General features: G+C 33.2%; 1 protein-coding gene across 3 annotated transcripts in view; it reads right to left on the bottom strand.

Annotated features, from left to right (window-relative positions):
- The window catches only part of LOC108971891 (short neuropeptide F-like), a gene marked incomplete at its 3' end in the record, with an annotated part of 181,317 nt that overhangs the window by 55,965 nt on the left and 104,132 nt on the right, over positions 1 to 21,220 (bottom strand). The window contains 1 exon segment of one of the 3 annotated variants that reach the window (XM_018938225.1): positions 20,385 to 20,416. 3 annotated transcript variants of the gene reach the window in all.

Raw genomic sequence — 21,220 nt, 5'->3', positions numbered from 1 at the left:
ACCAAAACAGAAAAGTAGTAGAGTTCGTACTCGTGTTAGAGATAGATTAGATTTTTTCCATAAAATCGTTTTTGCGGAAACTATTTTTCATACGGATTATTCTGAACAACTTTGCTTAAGAAACTATGGGTCATTGTTACATTCTATTGACCATTTGTCGGTATCGGTTAGATTGTATAACTGTAACATATATCTCACATACAACCGATTGTTCAGAATCCTTATTGGTTTGACTTAAATTAAAACGAAAAATTGCCAATTATAACATGTATCTCCCATGAAACCGATTGTGAAGAAATTTTATTTAAATTAGTGTCTTTTATTTTAATTAAATACTTCCAACTAGGTATTTTTTCAATAGCCTATTTTGATCACTCGTGAGTCGTGTCAAGGTTTATTACGAAAATTCACGTTCTGTAAAAAATGTGTTTTGCGGTCTACTGCGCGTACTATTCGCCACACCATCTTGAGACTCAGCATTAATTATTGGATGAAATTCTGCCAAATAGGCCACTTCCAGCATCCAGTAAAGAAAATATAGCAGCCGTAGTGAAGAGTGTACACAAAGACCGTGGAGAGTGCATTCAGCGCGGTTCACAGCAACTCGGACTGAGGTTTGGAATGACTTGGCGCTTTTTACGTGAAGATCTTAAAGCATACAAAATATGGCTTGTGCAAGAACTGAAGCAGCTCGACCTTCCCAAGCGACATCGCTTTGCTCTATAGGTCCTTGAAAAGTTCCAAGAGTAGCGAAATTTTTTCAGCGATGGGGCCCATTTCTAGCACAATGGATATGTAAAGAATCGAAATTGCCACTTTTGAGATGAAGAGCAGAGGTTCAAGAGCTCCCAATTCATAAAAAAAAAAAAAAAAAAATTCAAACTAGTGATCTCGGCGACATTTGCTTTCAACAAGATGGCGCCACTTCCCACACAACGCATCAATCAATTTATTTATTGAGAGAACACTTCGGTGAGCGTTTTCGACCAGTTGATTGGACACCAAAATCCGGGGATATCATACCGTTAGAATTTTCCCCGTGGGGCTAAGTAAAGTCGAATGCTCGAACGAGTACTCAACGGATAGACCATCTGAGAGGTAATGAGCCGCAGCCAACATTTGAAAGAGATAATCTTCGAAAAATAATGCCAAAGAATGTTCTTTTGAATGTTAATGAAAATTGCCCATTAAATTTGAAGTTCCTATGTTTTGTTATTAAAAAAATAGGTAACGTGGAAGTGATTCATCCTTCTAAAAGTATTGGACTTTTGAGTTAGATTTTCTTAAGACATGAACATCATTAGTTAAAAATTTAGAACTTCTTTTTGCGATCTAATAATTATTGGCCTTAGGAAAAAATATATCTGATTTAAATGAAAACATATGGAAGCCTTAACCTTTAGAGCTGCATAGCTTCCTAGACTTAGTTTCAGTTTTTATTATTTTCTGTTTTCATATTTTTTTAACAGGAATAGGCTCAAGTGATGAAGTCAAGATCGAGATAAGGAAGGATTTAGTTGGGTTTAAATTTGTAATTTTTTTTGAAATATTTTAGTGGGTTTAAGAGTTTTATGTGATGGTTTTGTAAAGGTAAGTGCTTTAAAGAAAGGGTCTATTAGGCATATATTGGAGCTTTTACATATTGACGAATTTTGGCAGGAGTTATTTAGTTATTCATCGGTATATGTTTTCTTTTAGAGCCATCGCTTTAATGTGGGAAGGGTATGGGTGTTTTATTTTAGTTATGGAATTGAAAACTTTGCTTTGGGAAGATTTAGTAAAAAAAAAGATTTAGTGAAAAAATCTTAAAGGATATTTGGAATTCTCTAATTTCTATAATAAAAAACTTCAAAAACGATACGACAGGTATTTAGTTAAAATACAATAAGGAAAAACAAGGAAGCAAAAGGACAAGTTAAAACTTAACTAAAAAGAAAACTACACTTATGTACATAGGTATATCTGACTAGGTAAAATCCGATATATGTGTGCTGGGCATGAGTAGTATTGTGCTACAAAAGCAGCAATAGCAAACTAAGAATTTGAGCTTCAGATTTACTTCAACAGGAATTGTAGAGAATCCACTGAACTAGCTGAGACTGCAAACATTTGATGGAGCTGAGTATTTATGTAGGTTAGATTTACTAAACAAGCGCATACACACACACACTTACATATGCTGTACCTCCTGAGAAAATCCAGGCGTCGATTCTTGTAAACATGCTTTGCTTCCTTATTGATTGTTTGTATGGCTTGATTGACCTCTTTAAGCCATTGTCTTTCGTTTACTTAATGGCAAATCCACAAACCTAAATTGACTAACACAATAACAAAAGTGGATAGCTTAGGGAGAAATTGAAGAGAAAAACACAAAACAGATGCTTACGTTTGCCTACTTTTAGGTGCCATCACCATGTGAACACTGCCGTCTGCATGCATGCGGTCAATGAGACACCGAATAAATTCAATTAAAGTATAAATTACACTTTTTCTGGCTTCCGGTCAAGGCAGTACACGCTCACCCACGCTCTCGTAGACTTCTTTGCTCACTTGCAAAGGCAACCGAAATTTTCTGTTCGACTGTCAATGTCAGCGTGTTGATAACGTTTGCTCTTAATTTGTCGGCCATTTTCACATATATATATATATTATATACAAAGAGTGTACGTAAGTGGAATATCGTCGGTGAAGCATAAGTAAAGGCGCGCGCGCGCGCTTAAAAGTCGTTAAGTAAATAAGGCATATTTTTTGGCACAGTAGGACAGCAGACGAGTTGTCCTCGACTGTAGTGGATAACGAGAGAAATGTATGAATATGTAAAGCGAAAGTGCGCACAAAAGAATAAAAGAAAAGCCTGTAGATAACAAGCACTGGTCAGTGACAGCGGACAAGGCTACTGAAGTTCAGAACTCTTATTATATGAAATTTTTGCTATTTATATTAATGCCTTTTCCACTTTTTTCGCCTTTGCTTTTGTTAAGCTGTTTTTCATAAAAATATTGAAGGTGATTTATTGTTGACTGTTGCCGTTGATATAAATATTAATGTCAAATATGTATATGCGCGCTATAGGAGCTCAACTACGTTACCCCGCAGTAGAAACTGTTTGTAATAAATTAATATGACATTAAAGTAGAAATTGCTCAGCTAAAATTTGGACAAATTTATATGAAGGCTTTTTTGGTATGCAAGCAAAGTAATAATTTAGCATTGTGTTGGTGGTACACGTGAGTTATTATAATAAATATATGTTCAGGCTGCGTGAATCAATGAAATACGCTTTTTTGGCGGTTATACGTCAAACGCTTTGTTCAAAAGTAATTTTTTTCTTAGTATTAAACAAGCACAATTTTTAAGCTGCTAAAAATAAGCTTTAGTAGATTGAGATAGTAATTTTGTTCTTAGTTTCGAATTCATAGTCTTGAACCTGTTTTTAAGTGTAAAAAACAATTAGATAAATTAGATTTCATATAACTTGACTTTAATGAATTTTGAATACAAAAAATTAAAGTTAAGTAAATATAAATAAGTTGAATAAAATAAAAAAAATAGCTTCTAAATGTATGCTTAGTTTATAAAGCCAATCATGATTATATAAATTCATTCAAGAGAGGCTTAACATATTGGGTAAAAATCAGAAAAAGGTCAAACAAATATACGGAAATCATTATTGTTAGGATATGACATTAAGACCGATTTCGCTCATAGTCAGCTTTATAGAAAAATTTTGGTTAAGAAACTTGTTTCAATTTATGAAAATAATACGCATAAGAGGTTGAAAGCTAGCTGGAATATACCATAGTATATAGTTAATCAAAATAACAAAAAAAAAAAAAAAATAATAATAATGTTATGTGTCAGGGCTACTGAAGGGATCTACTGAACTGAATTTATATATTTTTGACAAAGAGAACACTATTATCAAGAAATTATACTCTCTGAGCTTAATTAATACATAGCAGAGATTGACCGATATTTTTGGTATAAAATCAGACTGAGACACTGATGGTCGTTGATAGAGGTTAAGGTTGCTGAGATGAACGATTTCACCTAAAACTAGTAGCACGCATATTGTCTAATTTGACACAGGGTCTTAAATAGTCCTATTAAATCATCTCATGTGCAATATTTTAGTAGTTTTCAACACGACCGTTATATGAGTTATTATTATCTGATTTAACTCATTTTCACAGATTGTAATAAAGCCTGGTTCTCATCAATTTTTTTTTAGATATATAGGTGATGGCCACACCCACTTTTCAAAGAATTTTAAAACAAGTGATGCCTTTTCCTACCTTGATCTTTTTGTTATTAATTTTTGGCTTAACTGTTAATGATTTTTCGATTAATGACAATTTGTAAAAAAAAAAGAAAAAGAAAGACATTATTCATTAATTCAACTCCTCTCGTCATCCCGATCATTGATATGAGCCACTCTATCCAATTTTTAATGAATAAATTTCTCTTGCCATCCATCGGGCTTGGTGCATTGCCCATGGAGGCCGGATTCTAATTTTGTTCTGTGTATCTCCGCCAAGAAATATTATTGAAAGCTCAATTAATTCTCGATAATCATCTCTAGCGATTTCTTTATTCAATTCAGCTTGGTAAAATGCTAATAGTTTATCAATTTCTGATCTACTCAGGCATGATAACTTTGCAGTACTGACCTGTATTTTCTGGGAATCGATACTTTTCCAGTTTTCTCGAAACGTTTTGAATAAAGGTATATCGGGGCTTGTAGTTACCTGGGGATTTTAGCTTCAAATACACCTTTTAATACCAATTCGTAGATATGATGACGGCAAGCAAAAATAAGCATCTCTCTGTCTAATTTCTGTTCTAGAAGCACACAGGCGCCATTAATACGACCTGTGTTTGAAGCCGTCGTATCACAACAAAGGATCTTCATCTTCAAGAATCCAGTCAATGATAGAATTCCAAACTGCCCGTGCGTGTTCGCATCCTGAAGAACTGTCCAATTTTGGCACAGCAATGAGTTGTTCTTTATTWTCATACGAAATAACTATTGGGAGACGTTCTTCTTTAGATTTAAGTGTATCTAAAGCCGGTAGCAGTTTTCCATCCCAGTGAACAGTTACAGTATCSGGAACCTCGTTTTGAAAATAAACCTTAATAGCTTCTGCGCGCTCTTTTCGCTTTTCCTTGCGAATTCTTTGAATGGAAGACTTGCTAATAGGAAATTCGTCAGTGTTATGTCCAAGTGCCTCAATAGTCGCTTCAATAATAAACACAGAATGYCGCATACTTAACTGACACCTATCTAATGCTGCCACTAATTTTGGAGTAATAAAATTTGTTCTTATAGAAGTTTTACTAGTACCGGGTTGTGCCGTCTCAGTTGGAATGGACAGATTTTCTTGTAGATCAATTACTTCGGAATCGCGAATATTATAGAACAAAACTAAAAGTACTTGACCATTAGAGGGAAGTTTTGACCCTGTTATTTGATGTTTGACGTCTCCTATTAAAAATATTCCCTTTTTATAACTACGTAATTCCACTGACATGTTGACTGAACAAAGACAATCCGTTTACTAATAAAATAAACAAGCAATAACAAGCTCATCGATACATGAGCTCCCGCGCGCCTTAGTATTCAAGTACCGACATGTTTCGATGCAAGTCGGCACGCTTTATCGTAGTTCTAAATAGACGAAACTTTTTTATAATTAATTATACATTATTTAAAAAAAAATAAGGGGGATATGCGTTCCAAAAATCCAAAAAAAATTTTTTTGGGACACTAACGTACAGTCATGACTTTAATGTTCCACTATAATCTAATATTACAGACGTTCTTACAATACTCAGAAAAGCATTTATGCATATCATTCCATTGCAGATTGTTCACTGCTGCGTCATTGCATACATCGATGCATTTTAATTTACAGTTCCAGGGATCCGTGAAGTGATTAATTTAACCTAAGTTGTAATTACCCAATGACAAATCAGTGTACGCATGCTAATGTATTTCTAATGCGCTTAATTGATTAGGTATGGCGAAATCTGACAAGGTTGTAATTTAAAGCCGTTTAATGAAGAGTAAGAGTATATTATTGTGTTAGTTATTTCATAGCTGATTTTACTTTGCAAGCGCCCTCTGAAGTTTCAATATTTGTCCTGAAAAATGGATTTAGAGAAGACAACCTCCTTATTTTCATTCTAAATCGTGTCAAAACACGTTATCCATATATTTCACAGAAATATTTTGATATTTTGCATGCAATTCTATTTCCAAAGCAAATACACCTAGAACTTAAACAAATTACGTTCTAAAACAAAATTTTCCGCTCTGCAATTTTTTTTTTTGTTTTTTTTTTTTTATAAAAACATTCAATTTAAAGTTATACATTATATATTTAATGTTATACATCAACTGTATTCGTATAGTACACCATGCCGTATGAGCAACTACATTTTGCCTTGAGGAGTTAGGTGGGTTTGAAAATTTCCAAAAATCGATTTTTTTTTTTTGCTTTATTAAATTCTACAATACCTCTAGAATATAGTACTAAATTTGATCTGAGTAATAATTTCGGAGATACAGCCTTGAGAACTTGTGCACTCAAGGCTAGCTGCGCTAGATGCCCTGTCTTTAAACGCGTTTTTCTCGAAACTGTATTTTTGAAGTCGGTGGACACGATTTCTCGAAAGTTATCGACCGATTTAGTTCGTATTGTGTATACGTTTTTGAAATAATATTATCTACTTATTGAACGATGGATTTTTTCTTGCTTCATTACAACTTATTTTTCTGACCAAAAATGTCGAAAATTTTACCAAAAATGAGATCTTTTGTTCAAAGTCCGAGAAAAGAAGGACAATTTTAATATTTTTTTATTTCCTACATTCAAAGACGAGATTTAGATATGTACTAACATAATATGCTTAGTTTTTTAATTGTATATGAATCAACAATAAGTTATGCTGTCCACGGCGAGAGCACTTTTTGAGAGACACCCATGGAAATGCGGCCTCAACGGCGGAATCTTCAACATTTTTGTATCGAAATTTCAGGAGATATTGTTCGAATATGTACTTTTGATATAACATATTATATTTTTTCAAATATAAGGTTGCTTGCATTAAAAAAAAAATCGTAAAAACATCATTTATTGTATCTCTGAAATCCACCTAACCCCTTGAACTTATTATTAGTACATTTGATGTATATCTTTTCTCGCGTATAACTTATAAAGGACTGTTTTTATGAAAAAAAATTGTTCGCAAATTTTTTGTAGAGCGGAAAATTTCATTTTAGAATATCATTTTTGCAGTCGTACATTTATTTATTTAATGCAAAATATCAAAAAGCCCTTGTTATAAAACTGAAACTTAAGGAGGTGATTGAAAAAACAATAAAGTGACGAAACCACAGACGCAGATAGACACATAAAATTTTATTTAGTGTGAAATTTTTATTCTTTGTGTTCTTTGTGGCAAACTATTGAACGTTTTTTTTATAAAAAAATGATTTATGGATACTCAAAATTTTAACTCTCGAAAAAAGTAAAAAATTTAGTATAGAAAGAAAGTATTATATTTCATAATGAAATTAACCAGCCTGTGATTTTGACAACTTTGTCCTTCACGTTTGCTATGGGCTTTCTTCCCAAGCATCTAGCGCGATCCGATAGCAAATATGCTTCGCAGGGACGCAGTAATAGAGTCTGAACAATCGCACGTTCGGGGCGCGGGTATTGAAGATCAACAAATTATTGCCGACTGCGTTTTAAATATATAGAATATAATATTATTTATACTTGTATGTATAGAAGGTAATCAATGACTATTACTTTTAACTACTAGTAAATGTTAAAACCCTCAACTTCATGTTAAGATTAATTTATTAAAAATTTTTTTTAAGTATTATATTTTGTTTTTTTTTTTAACATTTGCCTCAGTATGCCCATTAGTTCTTTGTCCGGCTGAGTAATGAGAGACTTTGCTAATAAAATGCGAAAAATTTCGTGAGCTAGTAGGATGATATACAAGTAGAAAATTGGCAAACTATATATCTCTAAAATTAGGAAAAATTGTTATATGTAATATATAATATATAATATCTTCAACTTTGCACACCAATTGTTTTTTATTTTATTTCAGAAAAACTTGAAGACAGCTGAAATTTATGGGGAGGCACTTGAATATTGGGACTTTTAAAAAAGAGCATACCATCATTCCGAAAATAAACTGCTTTAATTTCTTTTAATTGTTTGAACATTACTCCAAGTAATCTAGGGATCAGAAAATTCTGAATTATTTTCTTCAAATTCATTGTTTTATGTGATACTCAATAAAGACTCTACCTATTTTACTGATCAATAATATATTTTGTTCAACTCTTGTCCGTTCCGAATAGCAGAATAACTCGAAAGATTTTGAAACGATTCGTTTAAACATTTTTCTATAAAAATAATATTCGAATCGAAATGTGAACGAAAATAAATAAGGAAATAGTTTTCAAATAGATCAATCATTCCTTTGCTGGACGGTGAAAATTCGCCAAGCGTCTAGTCTACAATAGTTTTGAGGTAGATCTCGCCAATTTGCCAGTCAGTAAATGTGTTTCTGTACTCTTCAAAATCACAGCGTTCTTGCGAGTTTTGTTTTTATTGAGTTAAAGCTGCTATAAATATATTTTATCTATTCTTTTTTGAGTAAGTAGAAAGTAATTTTGAAATATTTTATATACATATATTTTGAATGTATTCGTATTATTGAAGATAAATTATTAGCTACTACTTATTATCTATGATTATATGAGGTCTAGTAAAAAGGAACTCACTATTTTTCCATCAATGGCTTGAGTAATCTATATCTCACGTTATATAAGCGTAATTCGGCTAAGCTATGTGATGTTTTAAAGATACAATTTCTGACTAAAAAATTTTCTCAGACTGTTTTGCTATTGTTTCATTCAGCATTGTATGAGTACGCGTTAAAATCGATAGATAAAATACCAATATTTTATAGTTTTCTTCGAAAAACCGCAACCTATGCCGCTGAGAATATCAATATTGTTTAAGATTCACATGCAATTTGTTGCCCTGTAATGACAGTATTCGAAAATATCAATTAAATAATAGAAATCATCGTGCCCAACAAAACTTATTCATTTTTGAGAAGATAAAAAGTAGGAAAACTACGACAACATGAAGTGAAAACTATTGTCGTCGAATCGTGGAGAATTGGCGCAAGCGGTGGCCAGCCAGAATTGGCATTCAGAAAACTTGGCATGGGTGTTTGATGGGATTGGCAAGGAATAGTCTGCTATGAGCTACTCTCTCACGGCCAAACTCTTAGTTGGGACCTGTGATGTCAACGATTGAGCCATACGAAAGAAGATATCGAACAGATAACGCAAAATGATTTTATTATTTTAGTTAACTGTTATAGAATCATTAAGAAGACCCAACAAAGCCAGAAAAGAGCCTGGCCAGACACTTGCAGAGTGGCTCTCAACTTTGGTTAGAAGGTTATTTTGAATCTACTTTGTAGTAAGCGCCTGACACCAATTGACTACTGCTTTTTCCTATCTGTGGCGAAATCCTATCTATGTTGAAAAAGTCGCCATAAAAGATGTTTGGGAAAGTCGACTTTCCAGTTTTTTCCAATATGGATATGGAATTCTATGAGTGTGGGAGTTTGAAGATAGCTTCAAAATAGCAACCAGCAATTGAATAATATGCTACATATCTACATACAAACAAAATTTTCGATTAAGTGGAAAAGTAATGGATCTCTTTTTACTCGACCTCTTATTAAAGCCATACATAGTCACGTGCCGTCATATTTTAAAACACCGTTAGTTTTAAATAAATATAATCTTATATATAACACAAAAATTTCTCTAAAGACCACACAATTCTTGCATATTGTTTGCAGACTTAATATTTTAAGTGATTAAAAGTCAAAACATCCACATCTAAGCCAACGTACTTGACACAGGACATACATACATGTAAAACTTTATGTAAATATGTGTAGTATGCGATTATATAAAACGAGGGCAAACTTGTTGCCATATTTAATGAACTTAAACTCATACAAAATCCCAAACTATAAGACCTTAACACCAGCAGCACCAATTGAGCTATGGGAGTAATCAACTAATTAATGACAAGCTACGGAGGCCGCTGAGAGTTTCTGTGGCACAGGTATGTTTATATTTATGTATATGTTTACAATCAAGGTGCAGGACATAACACGTATACCTTCTGGGTATTGTGTCTGTAAATATTTACACACTTTTAACACGCTTAAATGGCAATGCTTGTATATTTAATAGGATCTACAGGATATTCAGGACCTACATGTCACATAAACTGGTGCTACTGTCGCTTGCTGATGGAAAGTGTTGCTGTCACAACAGACATGTGTGCTTTACAAATTTGTGCATTACACCTAGGTATGTATGGTTTTGTGTTTACCTCTGTAGCTGTGCTTCAAGGGTTTAATGAATCGATAACGCAATTAAGTGGAAGACGAGCGAGGTTTTTTTCTCACATTAATGGTGAAGCAATAAGGCAAGTGATAGTCAATGACATCTAGCTGTTTATATGTATACTATGTGTGCTTTTATGCAATTTTTACAGAATTTTCGTAGAGCACTCAGCATGTCAGTTTACTCATCAGAAGAAAAATTGTAACGAAAATGCTCGGAAGCTGAGCTCGAAATCCAGGTGTAATATAAGTTAACATATAAGTATGCCTAAATACCAGGATTTTCCAGCAATTATTTGAATTACAAAAGCGAAAAAATTAAAGTGAGGATGTATTTTTCAATATAATCTCCTTTCAGCTCAATTTGTTAGATTGAACGATTTTCCAAGTTTTTAAAAATACATTTTCCAAGCAATAGATGCCTCGGTTGTGGGCTTTATTGCCTCGTTTGATTAAAGTTTCTTCCTGTGGACGGGGAGAACTCCCGATCTTTTTCTACTTTTTCAATAATTAGCCATTGTAGAGTCATGTGATCACTTCGACCGGTATTTGATGGAGATCATGCCTTATCAAGCACAGAAAAATTTGGCCAGCTCTTCGCCGCATTTTTTTTTTAAATTGCCATCGAAGTAGAAGCATTGCCGTATAAGACATGTAAGGCCTCTGCAATTTTCATTAAAAAAATCAATATATTATTCCATTTTCTCAAAATGCTTCGGCTGAAATTTGATAATCTATCTAGGTGAATTTCTACACAAAAACAAATTTCACCTGCCGTTGTGACTATATTGGTTGATAAGACCATCTCACTATCGGACCGCCCTTATAAATGGCTTTGCATCTGCATACATATGTATTTCCCTATATAACTGTATGTGCAAAGTAAGCCTTCCTTGTTAAGCCGTGGTGTAAAGCCAATATATTTTAATGATTTCAAGCGGCCCAGGTGAGTCCATAGGCAACCACAAACGCAAAAAAAGTCATTTCCACATTACTATGTGGGTGTATGCGTGTCTGCCGTATTGCTACAGCTCACTTGTATGCTTGTCTGGAGGTGTGTCGGTTAGTTATTTAAAAATGTAATAAAAATAAAAATAAGATTTTTCCATATTGCTGGCATACGTTCATCCATATGGTTGCCATGTAATCGTTGCGGATGTGCGATGCTGCAGAAACGGGTAGTCGAGCTCCGCTCGCTACGCACAAATTTGTGTGGTTATGTGGAAATTTTTACTTTGGCTGTATAATGGTATTACAGCCACATAACCTGGAGCATTAATACGTCGTAGGTGCAAAGTCGTTATCACGAGAGTGTCTATGGATGAGTGACGTTCATTGAAAGGGTCACCTTGATTGGGTTAAACGGAATTTTTTCGGCACTTACAGCAAGGTTGGCACAAGAGTTCATTTAATTTCAAAGTCAGATCTAAGTGGCAATATAGCGCTGGGTGCTTGACTGACCATAACAAGGTTTTATAATGATAAAGTGAGCGCACGATCATACGAAATAGTTTAAGGTCCGCATTTGACGTTGGGTTTGAGTTGGTGGTTACTACTTAATATAGTATTCGAATTTATCATGAGAGCTTAAAACTTCCTCAGGGGTTTGAACAGGTTTTCAGCCATATATCTAGCTCTATCTCCCGATATTTTCCTGCAAGTGCGGCCTAGGGAGCCTTCTGACAACCCAAGTTTTTACAGTGTGCTATTTGTGATTCTACTTTTCTGATAAATTAAAAACCCACGCAACTTGTAAGCCTTCTGACGGAACTATACAAACCACTATGTGTTTTCATACAGCTCTCTTCGGGGCAGTACAGGAGTATAATCAACAAGTTTTAAGCGACAAAGATCTGATCACAAAACTTGTAGCTTGTGGAAGATTCATAGAATCGGATCGAGAACTATATTTGTTTAAATAATTCTCGTGTTTTAGGCATTAGATTATTAATGTAAAATTAGAACTGCGCCAAAAATATCTCGTACAAATTTTAAACTACCTTGCTCAGTTAAAAATATACTAGCATATTCTTAGGCTTACATATACTAACGCCAATATTTATTTTGTACTCGAAAAAAAAATACTGTACCGGGAACATGTTACCTGTAAAAGGAAAGTAATTTCATGTCACCTGTTATGCATGTCAATCACATTTAATCACTTGTGGGTGTTTCGGATTAAAACGCCTAAAAACGTACAATTAAGCAACAACCACATAACAGACAGCAGTCGGTAGTGATTTGAATTTTGAAGTTAGTTAAAATGCCTTTCAGCTCTTGGAACATAAATACAACAACAAGGGAATAAAAGTGCATGAGCACCCAAATTTTTTGAATGAGCAAGTGATATTGTTATTTGATATTAAATTTATTGCTTAGTATTCTGTTAACATTTGGGTTTATTTTACTTACAAAATTTTTAAGTGACAAATCTGCTTTGAGTGTAGAATTTTAAATTGCAAATTAATAAATTTTGAATATTGCATATTAGTAATATCATTACAAAGTCATTTACGCCTAAAAATATGTAAAGTAAAACTAATTATTTTTAGTTCACAATAATTTATTGATATGTCGAGTATACCGGAATTGAAAATTATAAACTAGCATAAACATAAAAGCATCTAAAAGTATGCAACTAATATTGTAAAATTAAAAAAATTCGGAAATTTGTTCTGAATTTCTATCTACATACATATTATATCATAAAAAATTTCATTAAAACCGCCAAAATATATGAAATGAAAGTTCATTCTTTACAAATTTCAACTATTATTCCATTTTTTGAGATTTTTTTATTATTTTATAAACTTATTTACACCTAAAACAATGCCATCAAAATCTATTAATTTTTATATGTCACTAATTTACTTATATTTATTGTTTATTGGGGCTAAAAATTACTAATTAAATACAGCGTTTTTAAATTATAAACCTCAAATCACCTAAAAGTAAGCAAAAAAATGATGAAAAATTCAAAGATTTCCAGAAGTTATATAACTTTTCCATTTTTAATGAGAACATCCGTATTAGTAACGTAAAATGTCATTAAAAACTCATTTACGCTTAAAATATGCAAAAGAAAACTAATTAATTTTTATTCACACTAATTTATTGATATTTCTAGTGTACGGGAGGTGAAAATTACAAAGTGATTAGCGCGCTTTTAAAAGGAAACTTTAAAGCGACTAAAATTATGCAATAATACTTAAAAATTGCCAAAAATTGTGCAATGAAAATTCATTTCTTTATCTATATTTCAAGACTGAAAGAGTGAGTTTCAAATTAAATACTGCGCCTAAAAGTATAGCACTAAATATTAAAAAATTTCAAATTCTTCAGAAAATTTAAAGAATATGCAATCAAAATTCTTTCGCTACAAAATATTAAAATTTTCGCAGAGCGCCTAAAAGCATTGCATAAAATATTTAAAAACTTCAGAAAATTTTTATACTCTTCAATTTCTTGAGTTTCTTATTAATTCTTGTAGCGTTAAATGTCTTTATTAAATCATTTACGCCTACAACTATGTGAAGCGAAACTATTTTTTACTAATTAACTATAATTTATTGGTATTTCAAGCATATTGCTGGTTGTGCAGGGAGAAATGTAAATGACTAATAGCTAAGGCTCCTACAATGGGATAATGGATATGTAATTAGGCAAACTGTTAGCTAGTTATGCGCGTCATTTAGTGCTATACATACATACAATACAATGGACGTTCAACCTAAATCTTGAGCAAGTCTCGCACATACAATTATATTTAGGTATGCATTAGTACAATGTATGAAGTGTAGTAAGAGTTATTTTCACTAATAATCTAAAACCATGAATTTAATTTGTTTATGTCGAAGTCTAAAGTAATGCAATGATGGTAAGCATTTGAAATACATTGTTTGTGTGCAACGAAATCTGTTTTGTGGGTTCACAGATATTTACATGTTAATTATTTAACATATAATATTACAGAACAAAGATTGAATTATGTAAACACTGAAGACTTTAATTAATAGCAACTTATTTAATCAGGTTGTCATTAAAAAAAAAAACATGAATCTGGTTGCAAGCCTTACAATTTTTGATCGATATAATTACTTTCATACTCTGATAATTTTGTGTAACTATATAGATCTATAATTGTATTCGTGTTGTTCGAGAGTGAGCCACTTGAATATTATTCCATTGCCGAGCATGTTTATTGTTTTGTTATTGTACGTCTTTTTCAGTATATGTAATTAATTTGAAGCAAAAACAACAATTTCGTTCTTTCATATAATTTTAGGTCTAAAAAAATTTTTTCTTGTTAATTACTTTAATAGCGAAAACATCAGTCGAAATTTACATATTTTAGAAAAGTGATGACGAGGAATTGGAACAGATATTGTTGCCAAGTCACAAACGTTCAACCAGCCAAATCAATGGAAAAGTTGAATATCTATAACCTGTATTTGGTGGAAACTGAATGGCGTGCTGTAGTATTAACGTCTAAAATCAGGTAAGACTATTAATGGGAAACGCTACCGACAAAACTCATTAGATTGAAGTGAGAGATTACAGAAAAATACTTAGAAGTTTGTGAGTAGACACAAGACAATAGTTTCGCATCATGACAATGCTCGCCTACAACCTGATAGTCGAGACATTTTTCTTTCTGACTGCCATTTGCTATAGTTGATGCAGAATGCCTTCCCTAGAATACAGTAAAACTGGCTTTAGGTAAATATTCCGTCTTTAGGATAAAACAGTGCGGAAATAAAAGCAAAGGACTCCAAGGAAATCTTAGCTTATAGTTCAAAATATGATAATGTATATTCACAGTTGCATAAATATCGTTAAAGGTGTTACAAAATCACAACATATATATCTAAAATTGCTTATACGTGAAGAAGGTCTTTACTTTGAGTAGTCGATTGTGGAAGGGCTATAATAGATGCGAAACTGTTTAAAAAACCTAACTCGGGTGATTTATAATCCTAAAAGATTAATTTTCAAAAATGAGGCCGCAATTAAAATACTCAACTTTAGAAGATTTATCACCAATATTTGCCGAATTTATATGCAGATCTGAAACACCCTAAACGTTTTTTAAAGCTTAAATTCCAATTAAAATATTAAGTTGATAAAGACACTTTAAAAACGCCGGCGATCTGCGCAGGTTGAGTCGCTGAAAATTATACAATTTAAGCTCATAAAACAAAAGTATATTGGCAATGGCTATAGAAGAAATCATTTATGGATATGATTGGATGTCTTACATTCATAATGCATAGTTCCCAAAACCGGACTAGTAAAAACACGTTCTAAAAATAGAATACAGAGCAGCAGTACTAACTTGGCTGGTTGGTCTTGAAGATGGATGTCGATAAATCAGAAAAATATGGATTTTAATATATATTTTAGGAGTATTTTATGAATAATTAAACAAACACAGCCAACTTTGTTCCTGACAGTTGGGACTAGCAAAAAGGGTAGAAAAGTATTTCACTTAGCATTCGAAGTGCAATATTTTTTAGCTCAAATATATTAAAGCCAATATTAAGCAATTAAGGATATCGCATTTGGAAACATCTCTATTCTTCACGTAGAAGGTAATTTCATGTACGTTTTCTAAATTCGAAAATATCAAGTTGATGAAAAAACATAACGATGGCGACTTTGAGACAAAGATAAAGCAGTTTCTCAAATTACATTGTGATAGAAATTGAGAAAACTTAAATTATATTTAGTGATAATATGATTATGTAAGAATGTTGGCGGAGGTAAAAGAGTGAGCAAGGAAAACAAATGTTTGATTACATCAATACGACTTAAACTCGGTGGTTTTGGTCGTAAAGTCATGCTTTTTCTTTGGATTGAATTGTTAAATGATTATACAGAACATATCTGAAATACCAACAACATGATTAATAACTTATATTGAATTTATTAAACAACAATTATTATTCGTTGAGGAAATTTAATTTATCATACAAAATAAATAATTTCATTCGAAATTTTTCTTGTCTCAAATTATGTAAAAAAAAAAAAAAATGTAATCCTTACTATCAATTTAAATGCAAATCCCTTAAGGCGGTCTAAGCTTAATGCTGAATGAAATATTATATTTCAACCGAAGCCAAAAGGTTTAAGGAGTAAACAGGCAGTACAAACTAGCCGGAAGCAGAGTTGCCTTTAGGCGTAACGAAATATGATGAATGATTTTTGCTGCTGAAATGTAATACACGCACTAACCTAACTACAGTACATAACAGTACACACAGCTGTCACCGGAGGAGTGAGGGAGTGGTGAGCATTTACTTTGCTATTTTAAAATGAAATTTGAGTAATGGAAATTGTATAAACTAACTGCGTGAAGGCACGTGGAAGAAGGGCAATTAATATTGCAACAGATTACAAGTAATTTAAATAAATTTGTATATTTATTGTATGATGAGAAATTGATAATTGATGCTTGTTTTCGTCGAGCATAAGCAAAGCACTATGAATGTGTGAGAAGAAAATTGCTGGGAAAACAAGAAAATGTAATACCCTTAAGAAATGGGCTTCTTAAAACTTAAAAGGATATACAAAGAGGTTTACCTTAATGTTTATTGGTCACTTTTTATTGCAGCAATAAGCTATAGTAGTCCAATCTAAACAATATGTTGGGAGATTGCGGCGTTGCCTTGATCAATAATCCATGTCGAATTTGGCGAGGATATCTTGGCATATAAAAAAGTTTATCATACAAGAACTCGATTTTGAACGATCAGTTTATGTAGTAGGTATAAGTTATAGTAACCCAATCGAAACAATATTGTCGAAGATAATAAGCAATAGTTTGTACTAAATTATATTAAGATACCTTGTCAAATAGAAAAGTTTCTCACACAAGAACTCGGTTTTCACCAGTCACTTTGTATGGCAACTATATGCTGTAGTATCGGACCACTATCGAATGTTCCAGAATATAAACAGCTTCTTGAGGAAAATAGAATATGTGCAAAATTTTAGATCGATAACTAACAAACTGAAGACTTATTCTCTTATATACAGATGGGCAGTCAGACGGGGGCGTGGCTAAATGGAGTCAGCTCGTGACGCTGACCATTTATATATATAAAAATATTCTATAGTAACCGATATTTCCTTTACATCTTACAAAATTTATGGCAAACTTAATATACACTGTTCAGGGTATAAAAAATGCTGAACATTAAGGTATTTCTTGAGTGTGGGAATTCGCAACACAACACAAAGCCAATTCCAACTGTTTTTCACAGGTATCAAAGAACGATGGAATAAAAGAAACATGAAATCGAAATTCAATATTTCTTTCTCGTCTGCCAACTATTTTATAAGCAAATAGAATTCAACGAATATTTCTTGTAGCAACTATCCTTGTTGTCCATTTGTTACACGTCTAATGAGGCACTTAAGTAGTTTCGACGCGTCGCACTAACACTGCTTGCACATATCAGAACTAAGATGCAAACATTACATGTTTATATGTAATATATATATGTATATATATACACAATTCATATATACAATATATATATATATATGTGTTTTATGCCCCTCAGACGCACTCGAGCAGGTAAGTATAAACAAATGGACAATCCTTGCATGCGCATAATACTACTGACTAGTAAAAGCGTCCGCGTCCGCTCAATGAAAGCGCAGAGAAACTGTGAAATTGCAATACCATATCAGATACAACCGTAGCAACAGCTGTTGCACGTCCACGCTTTGCGTAGTCAACTGCAACGAATTGCTGGCGTGACAAATGAGAAGTTGTGCCAAGAAGAGCAGGTAGAGAGGTAAAGTTAAGGAGCACTACGAGGATAGTTTGTTACGTTAGTATACTTTTGGCGCTTACTAATGGATGGAACACTAAACTTTTGAATAATTTTTCGTAAATCTTTCGCCGCAAAAGCAAATATAAAATACTACTGAAGTACTGAATACTGATACTGACACACAAGGGTAAGGTTACTTTTTTAGTGAGCATATACAGAAATTCCCTACTAAATTGCCACGATGTTTGTAAGACCCAGAACGACTGTCCAATAAAATGCTTTTCTGGCAACACTTTTTCCAGTCAGCGAAACATTCGCAATAGTCTTTTTCTGGTATAGCCTACAAGACCTTCTTCAATTTGGTTTTTATCTCCTCAATCGTGCCAAAACGGCTTCTCCGCATTGATGTTTTTAGTTTACTGAATAGTCAGAAGTTTCACCGGGCCCAATCAGGCGAATACGGTGGTCGCGGAAAGATAGGGATAAGTTTTTTGCTAAAAAGTCGTGAGGAACCATTATCGTGTTGAAGAAACCCATAGATATTTGGCACATTTGAGACCTATATATATTCTTCATTTGAAATGATTTGGAACCAATCAAATGATGTTTCAGCATTATCGAGCGAGTGTCTATTCATCCATAAGTCTTTCCGTCTGTGTGTATATACACGAACAAATCACTCAGTCGGAGCAGCCGATATTAGACCACGCATATAGCTGCTATACAACTTGAACTCTACTGTACTTTTATAATTTATATAATATTGAAAATGCTGATTAATTTCATCGTTATTGGTTAACTGATTACACTTGTAATCGTGAGACACTATAACATTTGGTATACTTAAAGAGTTCAAAATAGAGTGTCACACTAGACACATTCGCATAAATTTCGGTGTTCGTAAAAGGAACGGGCATGAAATTGTCGTGGTTGCAACTATCCAAATCTTTACAATCATAGACATCTGGTTTAAGTTTCTGGCAACTATCAATCACTCCTCGTAGTCGAGAAGCCAACAAACTCAGTTTACACTAACTTTAAATTTGTGGTATTCCTTTTCTATTACGTTGGTGTTATATTGTAATGGCAAACCATTTTTTGAATAGTTAAATGCACTTAAATTTTTGTATCAATCTTTTTCAACTCACCTTTAGTGGTGTCTACAGGCGGTTCTTTACAAATCAGCGGTTCCATTCAAATTCGCTTGAAAGTATTTTTCTATGCAAATCATTAAAGTAGCTTTAGAAAGCCATCAATGCCAATGCAAAACGAATTATATGCAAACGTCTGACGTGACAGGCCGTGAGGGTAACCGCTAAAAGACAGCAAAGCAATTCAATTCCAAATAGAGGGAAAATGATGACAAAATGACAGAGTTGCAATACAATTGTGCAACAAACGGTTTCATTGATCGCATTTACCTTATTATTACTTGGGTCTTAGTGTTAGCAATAAATGCTTTACTTTAACTTTACAGTCACTTAACATTTACAAATGTAAAGGTAACGAGTGTTGTGAGTTGCCATAATGAGTACGATTACATTGAAACGCACAGCGTTGGCAAAGAATGGTGAGGAAATATAGAGAAATTTACTAAGTGAAGGTAGTTTGACTACTAAGGATTGTCTAAATTTTGATTTCGTGCTTTCGTCGTACAGAAGCGAGCGAGTATTTGCTTGAAATTTTGTGTTTCTAATAGAATCACGACTACGAAATCGCTAAAACTGTTGCACACGTATATTTTTAAAATGAAAGTCATGAAGTTATCGAAAACTTACCTCATGAGAGAAAAATAAATAAAATTTGACCTAAACCTAGAATCTATAAGGCTTCTAAGATGTCTTCTATTGTAAATTTCGGAAGATTGAGTCCACTTGCACTTAATTCATGAGCCGATAAAAGCGAGGGATAAAAACTTAATATTACGTAGCTAAGATTTTAAGCCGCTTACACATGATTATTAGCCGTACCGTAGGATTATATTCGTCGGGGACCAATATGTCGCAAATGAGGCAGTCACAAACCTACAAATACATATACTAAGTTGCAGCCGAGCATTCCGTATATACATATGTATTTAAAGGCTGAGGGGAAACATTTCAAGAAACCATTTCAACCTCCATACGATACCTGATGGAATGTATTCCTAAAATCAACCCGGCTCACTAAGGGGTATTTGATGCAAAAAGCCGGTCATAAGTGGTTTTACTAAACTTCGCCAAATGGTATTTACGCCTCATGTTTTMCTATTTACAATAACCGCTCCAACCTGCGCACCCCTCCCCCGCCCGCTTCTTACTTCGCTCTCGCCACGGATCCAGTCGGAACCCAATCATTGAGTGTAACGCGTATCTCTGTTCTTGGCGTTCTCGATTATTTACATAATTTCCCTTAGTTGATACGGCTGCGTGTGGAGATTTACTTGGAAATTCTWTATTGAATATGGAAGTAAAAGGTATGTACTTATGATTAAGACGTATAACAGTAAATTTATTCTTAAATTTAAGCATTTAAACAGATGTTGTTAGTTGCCTTTGCAAAAAATGTAGTATTTTTTCAAAAAAAAGTATAACATTATTGTTTTTGATTATTTGTCGGGATTTGTCGCGCCAGAATTCTGGTAAGGAAATGTAATTTGGACCTTCGGCTATCCGAAACAGAAGTAAAATTGTCCCCCAACTCACCCCATTTTTATAGGTATTTTTTTAAAGTGCACGGTGTAATTCTATACAAAATAGGATGTTATAAGGTTTTGTATTTTTTTTCACAGATTCTGCAGCAATGCTGAAAAATATCACCCGAATGGAATTACACGATATTATAAAGGAGTACAAAGGAAAAAAAATGAACGAAAAATTCACCTTTCTGGAAGATAGAATTGCTCAGTTGACGTCATGCCCAACAGAGGATAGAAATGTTTTGTCTCGTTCTTTGAGGCATTTCAAGACAGATTTTAAACAAAAATG

Source organism: Bactrocera latifrons, unplaced genomic scaffold (genome assembly GCF_001853355.1).
Source record: "Bactrocera latifrons isolate USDA-ARS-PBARC rearing strain unplaced genomic scaffold, ASM185335v1 scaffold_363, whole genome shotgun sequence".
NCBI lineage: Eukaryota > Metazoa > Arthropoda > Insecta > Diptera > Tephritidae > Bactrocera > Bactrocera latifrons.
This window is presented reverse-complemented; position numbering and strand designations above follow the sequence as displayed.